This window comes from Caretta caretta, chromosome 9 (assembly GCF_965140235.1).
Source record: "Caretta caretta isolate rCarCar2 chromosome 9, rCarCar1.hap1, whole genome shotgun sequence".
Classification (NCBI taxonomy): Eukaryota; Metazoa; Chordata; order Testudines; family Cheloniidae; genus Caretta; species Caretta caretta.
The window spans coordinates 29,746,648-29,765,715 of NC_134214.1; the positions used below are offsets into that span (position 1 = coordinate 29,746,648).

Sequence of the window (19,068 nt, forward strand, 5' to 3'; positions counted from 1 at the left end):
TTACATTCTATTATTTTACATAAGCGTGAATTTGATCAAATTCTGTTTGCCTTTGTTCCCATGTAAGCAGACGTCCCCAAAAAGGTGTAGATTAACAAATTTGATAGAGTAACCATACTGAAGTTGTAACTATACTGTAACTCCTGAACCTTAAGGTACCTAAAGACATCTAAGAAAACGACTTTAAATATAAATAACGCATTATGTGCAACCCTAAAATAACATATATGTCTGACTTACTGTAGAAGTTGAAAAAGCCTTGTTGATATTGTCGGTTAGAAGATACTCTTTTTAAAAGTAACAGGGAAAATGAAGGAATTATATACAAAACCATGATTTTGAGAAGGATCAGTAACTTGTGCCTTTAAGATATCAATAATCCCTTCGAACCACAATGAAAATAATTCATTATTCTGCAGTCCTTTGGTTGCTACTTGGATAAGACTCCTTCTGACTATAAAGAGAACTTCGACTGAGTAAGGACTGAGCGAGCAATTCAGATTTCAATCCAGTATTGGCACTTTGCTTTTATTACAGCACCTCTCAAGACAGGATCTCAAAGATCTATGCACAAGTTGGTAGCATTATTAGCCCACTGTTCTAGATCATTAAATGGGGACACAGCGAAATTAGGTGACTTGACCAAGGTAATATGCGGCTGAGTGTGGGGTGGAACCTCCTCTCCTTACTTCCACTCCATTACTAGACTATTGTACTTATCGTTTGCATAAGAAAGTCGCAGTTTTACTTAATAAATGTGCATACGTATCTATGTCTGGGAGTCTGTAATAGTTGTGTGTATGTGTGTGTGTGTTAGGACTTTATTCACCTGGAGGGCTCTCTATAAATACACATTTTCTAGAATGCCATTCAGAATTAAACAGATATTATTTTCGGGAAGACAGCTATTCATTTGGATTTATTTAACTACCTTACGAAGTTTTCTAAACTTCTCGCGATCTGAGCTAACTGATGTTTCCTGAGAACCTGAAAATGGACCTCTCTGTTCACTCCAATTAATTTTTGTTAAATATAATCGGCTTTTGGAAAACATAGTCCATTAGCAAAGGAAAGTGAATTCCCAGCATCGTTGCGTCTCTCGTTATACTGATTCCCCAAACATTTCTGGACTAGGCTGTACAATAGGTAACGAAGTTTACACTGAATTTCTTACCAACAGATCATTAAATAAGGTACAGCTGCAGAATGAAGAAAAACAATGATTAGACTCAGCATCGGGCTGTAAAGGAAGAAAACGTGTTTGTAGCAGCATCCAGATATACTTAACATTAATCACAGCGAACGTGCATGCTTATTATTCCGAATGGCAACTTGTTTCCAGGATTTCACCTGGGGGCTGGGCTAGGTGTGCTCCAAAGGGACAGGACGTTCTGATTACACCGGAGATGAGTTTTCACATTTTGTTCCTTCCCGCCAGACACTTTTATTCACTCTGAGTTCCAAACTTTTTCTAGTAAAACACCCTCACGAATAATCATTGCACAGTGATTCCTCTTTCAGACCATCATAATCACTTTCATTATTATTTAGAACAACTATTAAGGAGCAAGTCCCCCATAGTCCGGGTATTAGCCATTAGGAAAGCGTAAAGTGAGTTCCTTCTTCCTCACGTATTGATTGTGTGACAGTGAGCAACTGACACCCACCCCTTCCCATTAACTTATCCCAATCTTTCAAACGCGACCCCCGATATTTCTTACTCTTTTTCGTTTCATGGTTTTCAAAGTTAAGTGAATGTAAGATTAAAACTATTACTAGAAGAGGAGAAGATCCGATTTAATGGAAACAGTCAAACTATCCAGCTTCACTTTTCTTTTTCAATAATATCTACCTGACTGATATGGATCACTTTAATGAATAACTAATAAAACTGAAAGGCTTTATTTTTTTAAAGGAAAACATTGTGTGCATCACACACACACATACCAACAGACATCTCAGATAAAAGATAACAAACCAACAAAACATGGATTGAACGAAAATGCAAAGACGTGTTGCAAATTTTGTCGGGGTGGGGCAAGCATCCTTTAGGTGGCATTAATGGGTAGATGGAGATATTGACAAGAAATCAAATCACATGATTTTCTTTATGGAACATAAACCCTCTGTGTTATCATTTAAAATGACTGCACTGTCCTTTATGCTGCCAAACAGGATCTGCAGGAATTGGTTTAGAGGTGGTGAAAACACTGTATTCGTCTAGACACAGGTGACTATAACTTGAATGTAGTTAAGAAATGGAACATTTGTTGTAACATGTCCTACTAGACAGGCTGGGGTTATTATAGTTGCATGTTAGACACCGTTTTACTTGTGTCGTTTGTGAACTATTTATTCAGCTAAACACTACAACGTGGCACTTAGTGTGATTGGCAGAGTATTCTCAACAGAAACCTCAGGGGCGTTAGGTGCCTCGCCACAGGCTTAGCTAAATCTGACCTATCGATGCCGAGTCCTTGACCTTGGGTGAGAAGTGTTTCACATCTTCACCTAGCTCTGAGCTGTCCTTCCCGGTGGCTAAACGTGTCAGATTGCGCCAAATTACCAGCAACAATTGAGTGGAGATTCGCAGACTCACTCAGTGTAGAGTCACTGGAAGAAGAGGGCAGAGGTGAAGGTCATTAGCCTTCCCTACCACGTTACCCTGCTGCAGGTTTCCTTAGTTTCCCCTTATTATGAACCACTATTAATTGTTTTCAGTAACATGAATACATTTATTATAGACATGAGGTAAAGAAATCACAAAGAAAGACAGAATTGTGAACAACTTTGTTTTATTCTTGCATTGTTTGTTGTGTAGTCAATTACTCTCCTATCTCTGCAAAAAACAACGCCTGGATGCAGGCATTTCCAGGAGACGAAGGGCATCAAAAGCTTCATTCTGTTATCAAAGCAGGTGACACAATTTTAAATACAAGGGGACAAAACTCCGCCATCACTTACAGTCAGTACAACTTTCTTGAAGTTAATCATGAACTTGCGGTTCCACTGAAATCAATGGGGTTCCACTGTAAAGGAGGGCAGGATTTGATTTTTACATTTTGATTCTGAAGGAGTGTTTATTTAAAAAAAATAAATCAAGGAGTGATAACAGATTCTCTGAGCCATTTTTCTTGTGTATCTAGAGAATTATAGAAGGATAAGAAGTTGTTACAAGGAAGTTCTCAGATTCCGCTTAGTGCAGCTCTCTCAACTTTTCATCTTTATTAATGATCAAGAAAGCTCTTTCTATCGAAGTGAAGGTGAATGGATGGTAAATTAAAAGCAACACCTTGCAACAAACAAACAAACACACAAAACCCAAGAGACTTTTTACAAAGTCATAGATTCTCCGGGTCTGGTAGGAAATAAGTTGATATTGCTAGCTTAAACTCCCTCCCCACAAAGAAGCAAAACACCTCAACTGGGGAAAAATAAAGATAGATCGGGATTAATGCAGCTAAGAAGCTCAACTGGCATAATTCTACATCTTGGTTTTGAAAACGGGGAGCGTCAATCTACCTTTGGCCATCTGGCTGTTTTAAGCTTTGCCCCCATGCTGTATGATTTTAGCTTAAAATCTCTTCCGTTGCAGCTCCGCTTTTATTGAATTCATCAAAAGCAAACTTTCCCTGAGTTTTTTTTAAGACGGGCTAAAATAATAAGTCGACCACTGTGACATTCTCTGGGCTTAGGCCATTTTTCATAACGCAGCTGATACGCTTTTGTGCGGCTAAGGCGACTAAACAGATGAATAACGAGAACAGTCTCTCGAAAACGAAAGCTTCCAGCTTTTCTCATCTTTAAAAAGTTAACTGAAATGAGAGGTGCATATAAAAAACACCACACCAAGGATCAGGGGAACACTTTTATACCTCTGAATGCTTTTTACACACACACACACGCACACACACGCACACACACAAAACTTTAAAGCTTGTGAAACTGCCCAGGTGGTGTTTAAAGGGCCGTAGTCAGTGAGTTGTAAAGAAATAGGAGACATTTGAGGCAGATTATACTTTTTAAAAGATATGAAAATCTCTCGCCCTTTGTTTTTTCTTTACTTTTTTCTTGTTACTGTATCCACCGTGTTGACTGTAGCGTCTTGAAGGAGCAAATTTTTACAGTACTCAGGAAGAATCGCACCAAATGTAATGCTTTGGCAGGCTGAGGTAAGTTTACTTTTTAAACGTGTTTTATGGTTGTGTGCCTGGGCGCTAGTTGAAAGTCTACACTGCAAACAAATTATATCTAAGGAGTTTTAATTTAGTTTCACACAGAACAAACTAATTCCATGCTTAAAATTATGTTTCTAACCGAATTGTTGTTGCTCTTGTGTTTGGGAATTGTATTTAAAAAAATCAAGATTATTTACACTCGAAATTAATGCATCAGTGACTCCCTAGAAGATGGGATTGTAATGTCGTGTGATATATACTGTATATCACAAAGCAACAAATAATGACTACCACTAGCCTTCGGGAGGGTTAATAATCATTTTAGCTGGAGTAATTTTTGCAGACTCACTGCCAAGATGATGATGATGATTATTGCACGTGCAAACACCATACCTGACGCTGCTTAAGATCACAACTGTGAAACTCGGGTTTATTATGAAAACTACTGTACGTGTTGCCTATATGGAAGCACAGCCATTGGTTCAAACAAATGACTATTGATTCAAAGTGCGAGCCCTCGAGGCTGAACTGAGGAGACAGGAATGGTTTAAGAGAGAGAGGGAGAGGGAGGGAGACTTGTGTGTTGTTAGTTTGACAACCATCACCAATATTTGGATACATCTGCATTTCCTTGCATGGGGGTCTGATTTTCCATATCAAAATCACGAGGGTCGCTGGAAAATGATGTAGGCAGATTAGCCTCAAATAACCATGTCAGTATTCCACATTTAAAATATCGATTTATAGTCTTGAAAGAACGTGGAGAGTAATGGGTACAAAAGGCAAGACACTCAGTTTCTCTCGCTCACGCTCACGCTCACACACACACACGTGCAATACAGAGTCAAATTGCACATTCCTGTTACTATTCTGCGGCTGCATAATTTCATTCGGACGAAGTAATATTAGTGCCCCACGCATTTAACACCCGGTAGTGGCCGGTTTAGAAGCAAAGGAAAAGAAAAGAAATATACCATTATGTTGCAAGGTCCTTTCTAGTAAAGAGTAAAGTGTAGCGTACACGTGACAATCTAAACTCCTCAACACAGGACTCCACTCCTGGAGGAACTTTTTGTTGCAAACTGTAGTTCGGTCGAACGTCGTGGAATTTATCACAGGCGACCTCACCGGTAATAATGCCCTTCTCAATGGTTTGGTCTGCGGTACGAGCATAAAATGCAACTTTTGCCCCATTGGTTAGCTAGGTGAATTAGCACACACTGCAACTGAACAGTACTTGACCTTTGCCTTTATGTTTGCTCAAATGTTTGCCTAAAACACAATCAGCCTTGACAAGAGAGCATGCTACCGTGTGACACTGCCTATTCAATAGATAGATGTTCCCTGCCACACACAACCCAGTTCAGCATTTTAAATAGCTTAGGTATTTGTAAAAGCCGTATAAATTAATGTCTGATGATTGCTAGTTGCTGGTTAAAGAGACGACCGTTTAACATGTAGAATACAGACGGGTTTTTTTTTTTTAAAAAAAAAGATCTACGAAAAGGTCAGAAAACAAATCTTGTGGTCAAGGCAATCAATAGATTCTTACTCTATCGTGTAGAGAATGTGACTGTTTTAACTGCAACATTAGTTTACTTTTCGTACAGAAATATTCAAAGGACTGAGGTAAAATACGCTCCAAATATTGATGATTGTAAGCATAAATAAACTGCAAATACATTATGTGAGAATGCAATCGTGCACATGAGAAATACATCGGTAACACAGATCATACGCTGTGTGCTATGTATTTGAAAATTATTTCGACCTATGTACTTCTGTTAATTCTGCATGCTTTGAACCTTTTTTTACCTAAAAGGGAAGAAACAACATAAAAGCTAAAAATGTTGCTGTTAGAACCGGCATTTTTTATTTGAATTTTATCATTGGAGGCCAAAGTTCAAGGCATCGACCTTAAGTTTGAAAAAGATGACACTTCTTGTGGATCTGGGCTAGAGTTATAGGAGTGCGTGTTACACTCTTTAAAATTAGAATACTGTCGAGGTGATGTCCAGACCCTTAGAACTCCCCACCAGATGTAAATACGATTAGGTCGGAGGCGGGGGGTGGGAATTGGGGCGGAGGGGGGACTAGCCGCAGAAAATACTCATTGTTGATATTTATCAGACAGAGCGTCATTCATTAATAAAGTGCCACCTGAGGTGTACGCTTTTGTCTGAAAGACTGCCTTATTATTTGGAGGAGTGTGATAAAGCTGTCCTCTGGACTAGAGTATTGTCGCAGCTGCATTTTACAAAGTGCGTTAATGTCTGAATTCTTGCTTGTACTTCCAGTCTATAACATACAGTGCTGGCCAATATGAACAGCACAAAACATATTGCAAACAGTTGCTGTACATTGACTTGCCACTTACCAGCTGCATTTACAAACATTTTGATAGATTTTCAAGAATGTTCAACTTTTTGAACATGCTGCATAGTGAATATGGTTTGTTTTACTGCTACATGTTAGTTAGGAACATTTTTAAAAGTTCAGCTTATTAAAAATACTGTAAGCCCCATTTTTGATCTGTCATTAATTTAGCAGTTGAAACAAAATGAGATGCAGAAGCGGGCATTATAACTTTGAAACAAGCCATACTTGCAAAAGTATGGTTACAAAACACAGGAACGAAGTTTTCAGCTGCTACTGGTTGTCAGTATTATAATTCGTATGTAACTATTTTTTATCAACAAGTATGTATGATCTCCTTTACTGAAATGTAGTAATGCTATTTGAAAAAAATAATTCATCGGGGTGCAGGAGCAGTCATTTGTAAGCAAAAAAATAAAAAAAAAAATCTATTTAGATAGATTGCATCACCTCAGTTCTATTCACACAGATGTCTCTAGAGTGCATGCTCCAATCCCGAAAGATATTTTTGCCCTTGAGGCGTACCTACATTCAATACTGAAGGCTATAACTATTAAGGACTCTCTTTATCTTGAAGATAAGGACTAATACTAAGTTTCTGTCGAATGTTCTGCTTGCTAATACTCCAACTTCATCTGGAGGAAGCAACCTTCCCTGTAGGCTGAAATGGTACTTAGGTTATTTGCTTTTATGTGGCTGTTTTTGATGTGGACACATGTTCACTTAGGCTTATAGGTCAGTAGTGACCTAGAATAACATAACATGTATCCCTAAAGGAGGAAAGAGTGAATTTTAAAGCCAGTTGATATTTAAAGCAATGTTGTAGTGGAAACCGTTCATCCTCTGAATTCAAGTAGACCAAAATAAACAAAATAATAACAATAATAATAATTAATAATAAAAATAGAACAGTTATTAGGAAAAGTGTCTTGGTTAAGAAACAAATCAGCCAGGAAATGAGTTAAAACATATATAATTACATGATGGGCAACTACCCAGAATTGTTTCGGATTAGCTCTTTTGTAGAATTGTATCTGAAAGAAAAACTATTCATTAGAGTTTCAGAGTAGCAGCCGTGTTAGTCTGTATTCTCAAAAAGAAAAGGAGTATTTGTGGCACCTTAGAGACTAACCAATTTATTTGAGCATAAGCTTTCGTGAGCTACAGCTCACTTCTGTAGCTCACGAAAGCTTATGCTCAAATAAATTGGTTAGTCTCTAAGGTGCCACAAGTACTCCTTTTCTTTAATCATTAGAGTGAACCTTTTATTGGAAGGTAAGTCATTTACGAGCAACACAGTTATGCAAAGTGTTATGTAAGAATTTTATTTTATATTAGAATCAGTCTGAACAGGGATTTGCTGGTTAAAGCACAGACGGATGGTTCTGTAAACTTAGGGGCAAATTATTATTTTAAAATAACTGCATTTGATACCCAAGAATCAACTAAAGGTTTATTTCAGCAATAGATGTTTATATTCTTTTGGGCCTAGAAAAATAACTACAACTTTTTTACACGGTAAGAAAACGAATTCTGAAGATAAGACTAGTATGAAATAAACACCTGGCCTATCCCATAAATAATAGACGGTTTTGTCTAGCGATAGCTGGAGATTCGTTTATATTATGCCATATATTTATGGGACAGGACATGTATTTATTTCATAGTAGTCTTATCATCTTCGGAATTAATTTTTTTTATCTTGAACCATTCATTTCACCTGATAAAACTGAGTTACATCATGCATACTTCTCACAAACACTGCTTTATTAGGTAATAAAGATAGACAATCCACCATTTTTGGCTAGAAAATTAAATATCAAAGATAATTTTCTAGCCATTTTGATAAAGGTAAGGTTTATTTCCTGGCCAGCAACACTAAACAATTTGTCAGTTCTTCCAAATAGTGCATTCTACCTAACAAACAAGTGTTTTTGAGAAGTGTGCCTAGTGTTATCCAGTTTTAGCGGATGAAATAAATGTTCAAAATGTTTTTGTTTTTAGCTATTCATCTCTTAAAGAATGAATTTGCTGTCCACAGGTCACATTAGTATCAGAAAAGACCAAAGTTATGATGTGCAGGTAACTCTAATTAGAATAAGACACTAATTATAATTAGTTGTTATTGTACAGGAAGTTTTCATTAGAACGGTTCCTTTTTGGTTCTTTGATCACACAGTTGAACTAGGATTTTCCACGCCTATTACTTATACAGCCGAGCCTATAATTACCTGCTGATTTCTTTTTGGTAGTTAAAGAGAGTTTGTAATGTTTGGGAAATATTGTCCAGTCGCTATGTCCCAGAAGTTGTCATGGAAGCTTGAGTATACTTTGTCCAGTCTGTAAGTAATAAATGAAGTTTGCAAACTAGATACATAGGGATCCCCCACCCTCTGTCTAGACAAGAAAAACTGAGATGTGGAGGTGTTTAGGTTTTCTTCTCAACACCCTTTACACTACATCTGGTGAAATAAACTGAATGCCAAAATGGATGGATAAATGAAGCATGGATGAGAACAAAGCAAGTGTTCTAAAAATAATGCAAAGAGAAATCTGTGGTATATTTTACTATAACCTGTCAGTGAATCCACCAATTACAATGGCTCTTCTTTCTTCCAGTTTGTTGGGTCTGTGTGCGTATGAAACACACACAATGGGACACAATAGCTCTGACTCATCACCCCGCAATATTTTCTTTAGCAATACCATGTGATGAAAACGTTTCAGGGTCGTCAGGAAATGTTTTGGTGATCTTGAAATATTCCCTATTTGATGCAATTTGCCTATATTTTAGTGGTATGATGGGACACAGTATTAAGTAATGATGTCACCTGGATGAGTGAAAAAACATGGTGTCTTTATTATGGCCACTCCTCATCTGTAGTCATGTCGTCTACCTATACAACCTGTATCCTGACCATTGGCGAGAAGATGAAATGTCTTTTGATGACAAGTTATCTAAAGCTATATTTATAGCCAGATGGATTTCCTCTGGTCAGCCTCATTATACAGATAAAATATGCACCAAGAACATTTCAGCTCACTGTTTTCAGTTCATGCTGGTGCCGTGGCAGGCTGCTGATTGTGTCCTGGTGCAGCATTCATTCCCCCCACCAGCTCTGGGCCCCGGGGAACGGCAAGGCGGGTCAGGCCGGGCTACTCGCCCTGCCATGTTTGTTCACAAGGTGCAGAGCTGAAGTTCTAATTACGTCCCTGGCCTCTCACGTGCCTTGTATTGGTTCTTCCTCTGTTGCTAGGTCTGTTTTAGTGGGAATCCCTGTACCATCGCAAATGCCAGGAGATTAGCACCATTGTTTCTGATTGCTGCGGGGGAGGGAGTGGGGGAGGAGGAGGAGAGAGGCGTATTTTACCTTCAGCTGGGGATAACTGGGGGTGAGGAGTGGGCGCAGCCCTCCCCCCAAGTTCTCAAGGAGCTGCTGCTTCTCTAGGCACCGAGCCGCTGCGGCTTTGCAAACGCTGGCATTAAAACTACGTATAGGGACCGAGTGTCTGTAAGGGGAGCCTTGAAAGGCCCCGAGCCCCAGACCCCCCAGCCCCACGCTCAGACCTGTGCGGGCGTTTGACACTTGAAACCTCCCACAATGGCGAACCCTCCCCCCACCCCGGCCCAACAATTACTTTTGGAAATCCAGCAGCCCAGGGCGGGGAAGCCCAGCCGCCCGAGGGGAAAAGGAGGAGGAGGGGGCTTTACCCTGTGCACTGGTCCTGCTTCCCTGCCCTCATCCCACTGGGGAGCGCTTGCAGGGGGGACCAGGGTTCCTGGGGCTGGGCTGGGGGGCAGGAGAGAAGTCTGTGCAGTAGCCAGTGCCCTGGAAATCTGCTGGCTCCCCCGCCCTCGGGGCATGTTGCCAGGGTTATCGCAGGGCTCCCTCTGCTGCCCGCCAAGCCCAGGCCACCGGGAAGATGATGATCGGAGAGGCACTGTCCTCCGGGCCAGCGAGGCACACACAACCCCGAGGCTTCTCTCCCAAACACAAGGCCGTTCAGAAAAGATCTGATCCTGCTCCCCTTGGTGCCAGTGGCAAAACTCCCAATGGCTTCGGGGTGAGGAGCGGAGGGGGCAGGCAGAATCGGGTCCAAAGCAGCCCAGCACCTAAAGCTCAACACCGCAGAGCGTGGGATCCCGGGAAGGGGAGGCACCACGGGAGGATTTTGCTGGGTCACGTGTAGAAGGGAGACTGAGATTGATGCACAAGGATACTCAAAAGAGATCCATTCAGAGAGAGTCAGGCCTCCCCCGGGTACTTGTGTGCCCAGAACCGCAAAGGTTCGGGCCCTCTCTCGTGTTTTGATCGTTTAAACAGGTTATTATGATCTTAAGTATAAAGCCATTTCAGGTTGCAATTGCTCACCTGCTCATAGCTGCAGAGTGCAGACCCTCGCTTTGTCTGGCCAAAGCCGAGGCTGGCTTCCTCTAATGTTGGTCAAACCGCCTGGGCCTTTGGCTTGAGAATATGCTGTGAAAAAGGTCTGACTATCGCCCTGATGTCGCAGGTATTGTGAAATACTCGTTTGGCGTTTCACTCACACAAAGAGGGGAGTTTTCAGGCGGTCTTCATGTGGGTCAGGAGCTGGGGCTGTGAGCGTCCTGAGCCGGCTGCAGCGACTCCCGCAAACAGCACAAACCATGCGCAGGAGGCCCCTGCAGCAGCTACACAGAGGAAGAATGTATTTAACTCCGTTCACAAACGAATGGCATTTACCCAGAGTAAGCAGAGCAAACCTGGCTCATTGATCCAACACACCTATTAACATTCTGCTTGGGCTTTAACAAGACATTTTAAAATACTTTATTTTACTGCACAGCAACATAAAGACAGCATAGACATAAACGTACTTAGTAATATATATAAAAAGAAAAGGAGGACTAGTGGCACCTTAGAGACTAACAGATGTATTTGAGCATAAGCTTTCCTGAGCTATATCCAATGAAGTGAGCTGTAGCTCACAAAAGCTTATGCTCCAATACATTTGTTAGTCTCTAAGGTGCCACAAGTACTCCTTTTCTTTTTGCGGATACAGACTAACACGGTTGCTACTCTGAAACCAGTAATATATATACATTTCTTGTACATCACCTCTGCAGAGGTGTCCCCAGTATATTATTTCTTTTCCCACAGGAATGTATTCATAAGCACAGAAAGTTAGAAACCAGTTTTCATAGGACAAAAGTAATGAGAGATCAAATTAGGATCCGTTTCCACATGGCTAAGGGTCCAAAGTCATTTTAATCAATGGATAAAGAGTTTGCCAGTCGTCTTTGATGTTTATGACATTTTTATGAAAAGGAAATAATACATTTCAATGCTAGCAATACATAAGGTTAAATAGGGTGTAAATTGGCTGAAATTAGTAATTACAATATAAGAAATTAGTAATTACAATAACAAGGATCTTGTTAATTTTCAAGAGGATCTTATTCTTCAGTGTATAAAGCAAAGGGAAAGGGCCTAAATGGTTTCATGTTTCTGGAGAAAACCAAGAGTGATCCAGAGCTCCCAGTTCCCCAGCTGGGTTTGCTTCACCTCTGTCCCTCATTTGGCATGGCCTCTTGTCCCTTCAGAAGAACAGAGATGTAAAATATTTATGTGCACATTTTTTATTGACACTCCAACTTTTTTTGTTTTATTGACCACACTTCAAAGACCCCAAAAGCCAATAAATCTATATTTTAAGAGCTCATATAGCTCATAACATCATGCTTTCAAAGCTAAACTAGATTCCTGGAACTTCTGTTTATGGTTATTCATGTGAAGATTACACAGATTTATCATTAGAAAAGCTCATAAATCTGCCTCACACATTACAAATACCCAGAAAATATGTCTCTCACATGAATGCCATTATTTCTACCGATATATACATTTAGTTCAGTTCAGCTATATTATTATGATTAATAATAATTTATAAGCCCGTCTCCCCCCTTCCTGTCTCTTGGAGCTGGATGGTGTCCACTTCAACGCCATCTAGCGGCCGACTCGGCCTTGCACGTCTGCTGGCCTCACCGGCCACGTGAGTTTGGCAATGAAGGGAGTGATGGGACAATAAAGAGGATAAACGCTGGGCAACGCTGCCCTTCATTCGTGGCTGCCTTGGGGAGGAGGAGGAGGAGGAGAAAGGGAGGGGGACGTTTGGCACACGCCACGCCCGGGGTCGGTGGGGCTTGGGAGAGCCCACGCTAGGAGAACTACCCTACCTCTTTACCCCAATACACGAACACAGAGACCAACATTATAACAGTCTCTCTTGTGCATCAACACACACACACACACACACTCACAAATAGACCAACACTATAACAGCCTCTCTTGTGCATCAACACAAAAGCCCCCTTTCTCCCCAGACTTTGTTCTTTTGATTTTTTAATAGATCAAAGGCAGGAGAGAGAAAAAAAATTGGCAGGCGAAAACAGCCATTGTCCTAGTGACAGGATGAGGGTCCCGACAGGAGAATGCTCGCTCCATCGGAAGTGGCGGCGTGGCAAAGGGAGAAACCTCACTTTTCAAGCCCCTTGCAAGGCATTGTCTTTGGGCCTGGCGCTACTGCCATACAGTAGGGTCCCCATGGCAACGCAACCTGCTGCTGCTAGCTGCTAGCTGCTGCCCCTCTTCCAAAGTTGAAGGCGCTGAAAGGCAGCTGAAGTGACTGGGTTTAAAGAGCAACAGAATAAACAATATTTTGATTCATTGGGAGAAGAGAGAGAGGCTACAGCCCCCCCCCTTCCGCCCCCCAGCCCCAGCCCCATGAATGCTGGCATTGTCCATGCTTTTCTGAATCTGATTTACCATATCATAACCCCTAGGAAGAAGAAAACATCAATATCCCGAAGGAATGGAGATGTTTCTATGGAAAACCTAGGAATTTTAGTCCATAACAGATCTGGTGTAAAAATCAAAGAGATCAAAGGCAGCGCTCCCAGGAGTATAGATGCGTCTCTGAATTAAAGATGGACGATGCAGACTACAAAGTACTTTTTTTTCCACCCTTCTTTATTCAGGGCCTCTGTTTCCATTTCAAGGGAGGCGCTGTCCCAACATCATATCTAAGCGAGGCAATCAACGTGAACAATGCCTGCAAAGGGTGATAAAAGCCAGAGAAAACAATCATAACAACAATCCAGGGCTGCTTTCCCCCCACAAACCTGACTTCAATAATTAATGAAGAATAATAGTAATAATCCTATTAATATGAATAATTAATATTAATTGATAAAATGCATGCTAAGCGCAGTAAATTTTCCATGGGTTGCCTTCTATTCCCAACCACAAGCTGGCACTGCCTTGCAGCCCCTAGAATCTAACCCACGGGCTGTCAGTGTCTAGCTGCCCCACTGGTCCAAACCACGGGCTGGCATTGCCTGGCTCCCCTTCTGATCCAAACCACGGGCTGGCAGTGCCTGGTTCCCCTTCTGATCCAAACCACGGGCTGGCAGTGCCTGGTTCCCCTTCTGATCCAAACCACGGGCTGGCATTGCCTGGCTGACCCTCAGTGGTAAGGAATGTTTGGAACCATAGCTAACACCAAGGAAGGCCAGGGGACATCCAGCCCTTCTCTGCCTTTCCAAGGCTGGACCATGCTAGGACTAGGCAATACATTTTTTATTGTGCCTGCAAGGGAGGGACTGCAGCCGGGGGAGGCAGGGAGGAGGTAGGCTGCGGCTTTCCTACTAGGCCAGTCCCTAGGCAGACGCTGGTGGCTAACGCCCTGGTGGATTGGGAGTTGCACTCCGCTGCTTTCAGACGGTCCTTTGGAGGAACCTTAGATCTGGCATGAGCCTTCTTGGATCTATCTGACCATTTCCGGGGGAGGGGGAAAGAGAAGGAACTCGGATCCCCTTCTTTGGACTTTTTGGACCATCGACTCTCCATTTCATTGGAGATTGGCAACTATGGATCCCCGTTTGTGATAGTCCATGGTGGCTGTGCGTGGCTGCGCAATCTGTTTTTCTAAATTAGATGCACTCTTTATCGACTCAACAGGGTGATGGCTGGCTTCCTTGGTTGGCACCAACCTAGGTAGTTAATAAACAAACAAAGAAAAGCACACGTAAAACAGGACTAAAATGCTCACCCCTTACCTGTAAACAGTCACACCCCCCCCCCCCACACACACATAAACATTTGCCCGGGCACAATATATAGCATATTCTCTATATCTATGCCTGTATCTATAGATAATCGATCTGCACAATGTATCCAGATCCCTTGTTAATTCCTTCAGGATCCCCTCCTCCCCCGCCCCACAGTGTGGTAACGATCACATTAAGACAAACAATTTTCGAAGGTGAAATCTTCCTTTTCCATGCCAAATCCGTTCTTGACGGGACAAGGAGGCATGTGCACAGACTGCTGAAATAAACCCGTTGTTTGGCAGTGGAACCGAAGAAGATGAATATTACTGAAGTCAATTAAGTTGTTTGGAAACACATGCAGAAAAAGTGCTGGGGCCAATGTTTATGAAGAAAGCCAATTAAAATGGGTTGATAAGCATATGTATTAGCAACAAGTGTAGCACAGAGGTCAGAAGCAACCCTAAGTAAACAGAGTTGACAGAAGAGTGAATCTTTTGTTGAGGGTGTGCAGCTGTCCAGCCTCCTATTGTCCAAGCTAAGACTGGGTGCAAGCTCCCTGCTGCCCCCTCACCAACTCAATGCACAAAAACAGATTGGGATGTTCTGCATGCATAGGCAACATTGCAGTCCCAGTCTTCCCTTTTCTATTTCTTCTTTAAGAGACCGGGCTCTCCAGACATTTTTTCCTGCCAGTAACAAAGCAGGGCTGTAAAACAGTTCAGAATAGGGGGGAGAAAGAGGAGAAAAGAGTCCCCAAAGGGGGGGGGGGGAGAGCCATGTCACGGGACAAAAGAATAGGAAGTTGAAAATAGAAATAAAACTGAAAGCAAGAATTATCTTGTTAAACAGAGGTGCTTTTTGTCCCGAGTTGTCTTTGTGAAAGTTTTTAAAGTATCATGACGCGGAGCAAGTGTGTAAGTCCCCACACATACTTCAGTCAAAGATTCATGAGCTTCCGAGAACCTTGATGACTTATTTATGGGTCAGAAAATTCTGCAGCTTACACACATTTAAAGAAATAAAGAAAAAGGTAGCGAGAGCCCCTAGTAAATGGTTTCAAATGCGGGGACAATTCTCTGGTCTTAAGGCAAAAATTCCAGGCAAAAGAAGTACCAAGAGCTAACCAGACTTTCTTTGTATCTCAACAGTAAACTTGGGATATGCTATGTTTTGTTCGTTGCGGTTTGATGGAAAATTCAGACCTCCCCCCTTCTTAAAGCGAAGGAAACAAGGCCGGCAACACTGTGTTAAGTAAAAGAAAACATCTTTTTAGGCAGGATTCCTAGGTCTAAGATCGCTTTGCTAGGTATCAGTCCTAGAATTAGAGCAGCTTGGTTGAGATTTAGAGAAAACAGTCACTCGATTTGTATATGGATTAGCCTATAACTTTGTCTTCAGGGAATCAGGGACTGCTTAATCAAAAACAACCCTTATCTCCTTCCCACCTCATTCGTAAGGAAGTTATGCCAATTTCGAGAAGAATCCTGCACTTCTTACTCAGTCAAAGCTCCCATTGTGTGAGTTTCCCCTTCATAAGGGTTGCAGGTTCGGATCGTCAGTGAAATAAATAAAAAGCTGCACATAAATAAAAACGCCTTGCTGTTCAAGCTATTGTGTCCAATGTACAAACACAAAAAGAAAGGAAACTCCTCTCCAAAAATGTTTGGAATAAAACTATCAAGAATCCTTTGCATATAAATTGGGTTAAGTTGGTGGAAAATTACATACCTTAAGAGAATGAACTGTGTAAACCTCTCCTTATTATCTAACCTGTCTACCTATCTATCGAATTGTGTTCAATCATTAACTCAGGTTTTACATTATATCGCGGTAGCTAATTAAATACCAAGCCTTTATTATATTTAAAATGCAGCTGACTATTAATGCAATACATCATCACTGTTACCGTTTACTGCTGTTCAGCTCTGCACCTATCTTTTTCCATTCAGCCCCTTTATGAAGTGTGTTTATGGTGGGGGCGGGGGGGAAGGGAAGAGGGACAGAGGGGAAAAACAAAACAAACAACCGAGAGAGATAAAGAATATCACCTAAAAACACACTGCTGTAGTTTAATGAGAAACTTCCTTAGGTTCCAACTTTTGTTATTTCCGAGTTTACAGGAAAATGTAATGGAAGACACTAACATACCATCAATATATTATGAAGCTTCGTTTTAAAAGACAACGAATGTCCTGTAATATTGTTTACATTGTCAAAATATTTCCAGTGTAACTTTTAAATCAGTGGATTAGTCTCAAGAGAGACTGATTCCTGCCTGTCTGTCTCTCTGTTTTGCCTCCCATCTCTTGTTTATCAAAGTTGTGGTTTTGGGGAGAAACATGTTAATGTCATTTTTATTGTTATCAATAGAATATGAATCTCCGAATACACTGACACAGAATCTCTTAAACAATCTGTAAATCAGAGGGGAGAAATCAAAATAGCCTGTCATTGGAGTTGTTGTTTTTCCTTTGAAGTAGACCCCAAGCATAAACTTTTCTGATCTGTTTATGCTGTTGAAGTCAAGTGAGCGATTAAGCTTGAAAAATCGGGCAAATAATAATAGAAAAATTACGTCTCACATGTGGCCTTATTAGAACTGTCTTGTTTCACCATCGAAAATAAAATGTAGGATATCTAACTCATGTTTCCTTTTCTAAAATTAATCTTGCTGGTTAATTCTTTGTCAGCTTTCCGTTTCAAATTCCTCACTGTAATAATGTAAGAAGAATATTTGTTTTAAATACATTATTTCATCATCTGAGAAAAGATTAATAGAGTTGTATTGTCGCATTATTTCATAAACGTCTTTTAAAACACGTGACTGTTTATAACTGTTTTAAAAACAATCCTTGACAAATGTTTTCAACATGATCCCTTACAGTCTTATTTCTTGTTACAAGGGTGGATACAGATATCCAGTAAATGCGCTTTGTTTTCCAGTTGTTAATTAGATAGCGTGAAAATATGTACAGGAGTTTCTTTTATTACTTCCACCTTTGCCTAAATAACATAAAACAAATCTTTCTTTACTTCTTGTGTTTTCTGTGATGGAATTCAGACCCAAAAGTACCAGTACCTTTGTTATTGAGCAGAATTAACATGGGCTTAATTTAAGTGCATTAACAGTGCATCTAGATTGCATTTAAGACCAATGGGCTTTCTTGTGCCATGCACATTTCACCTTGAGCACACGCTTTCTTAACTGTGACGCTAAACTTTAAGGTGATAGTTTTGACCCATTCTTCATCTTTAATAGATAAATGTAAGGAATCATGGATAGTTTACAAATCCGACATGCCTGCAAATAAACAACGCAGTTTCAATGAAACCAGATGCTGGTGTCTGAACTGATGCTGGCAGTTTGTAGATTCTATACCCATTAAAGCACCGACTTAATTAACTTTTTTTAAGACGAATGATGTTGCTTTTATTCTCATGAATTGATGGCGAGTCACAGCAAATAGGTACATTCACCAAATACGTTCCAGAAGTTTGTCTGAAAATTAGAAAACATTTTCCTTCCATGAATTATTACAGTGCATGGCTTCGGGTAGGAAACACTATAAAGCGAGTGCCCACATTCAACAATAATACGATCTCAGACTTGCAATTTCCCATTCAGGGATAACTTTTACAACGCTGCCACTTCAAGTTATATTTTCATTTTTAAAATCACTTTCTATTAAATAACTTCTACAAAATAGTGGGACTAACCAGACCTGGCATACGTTACAAATCCTTTAAAACGAGTGAGATTGCTAAAACCTGACTCATTCACACACTTTCAGAAAAAACTTTCCTGGAGAACATGAAAGCACTGATGACATTAGTGTTCCTTCACCCAGAACGTTAAACTGGTGGCTGATCGGCTGCATGCCTTATAGGAAAAAGAAATAGACTAAAGAGGAAATTGGAACAAAGGCGTTTCTGCTGAATTCTGTGTCGTTTGATTTTTGGGTCAGATATAAACAACCGGATTTGATTTTACTCGTCTTTATAAGGAACACTTGAAAAAGAAACTGAGTCAGGGTGAAAGCGCATGTATTCAGCAAGCGATTCTTGACACGCCCTTCTTTAAAAATAACCCCAGAAAAGTAAAGTCCGCTAAGTAGAAAATACAGGTAGAATTAATCTCTGATTTTAGTTGTTCTGCAGTGTGACAGCATTCGAGCGAGTTAAGGAATATTGATTTGTTTGGCAAACTAGGAATAATTATTGCCACTGAGTTCCAGCCAAATTTAATCCTTCAGCTACAGCAGGACCCTACATACCGGGGGAGTTTCAAAGGTTGCTTTTCTTTGTGGATTTCCGTAGGCTCTGGTCAATGTCTGGCTGCAATGAAATAGTAATTCCATCTGCTATATAGAGATCTCGCGGCAAGATTTCCTACTTCAACATGAACTCAGTTCTGAGCGCTAC

General features: G+C 40.8%; 2 long non-coding RNA genes across 2 annotated transcripts in view; one reads left to right on the forward strand and one right to left on the reverse strand.

The window, feature by feature from the left end:
• The first annotated feature begins 3,541 nt into the window (after positions 1 to 3,541).
• Positions 3,542 to 19,068, forward strand: part of LOC125642923 (uncharacterized) — a 214,721-nt gene continuing 199,194 nt past the window's right edge. The window contains exon 1 of the long non-coding RNA XR_007358529.2: positions 3,542 to 4,172. This is a non-coding gene — a long non-coding RNA (uncharacterized LOC125642923). The remainder of the gene's footprint in view (positions 4,173 to 19,068) is intronic.
• LOC125642924 (uncharacterized) lies at positions 11,561 to 19,059 on the reverse strand. The gene is made up of 3 exons (XR_007358530.2): positions 18,921 to 19,059; positions 13,361 to 14,586; positions 11,561 to 12,132 (listed from the first exon to the last, which is right to left on the reverse strand). It is a non-coding gene; the product is annotated as an uncharacterized LOC125642924 (long non-coding RNA).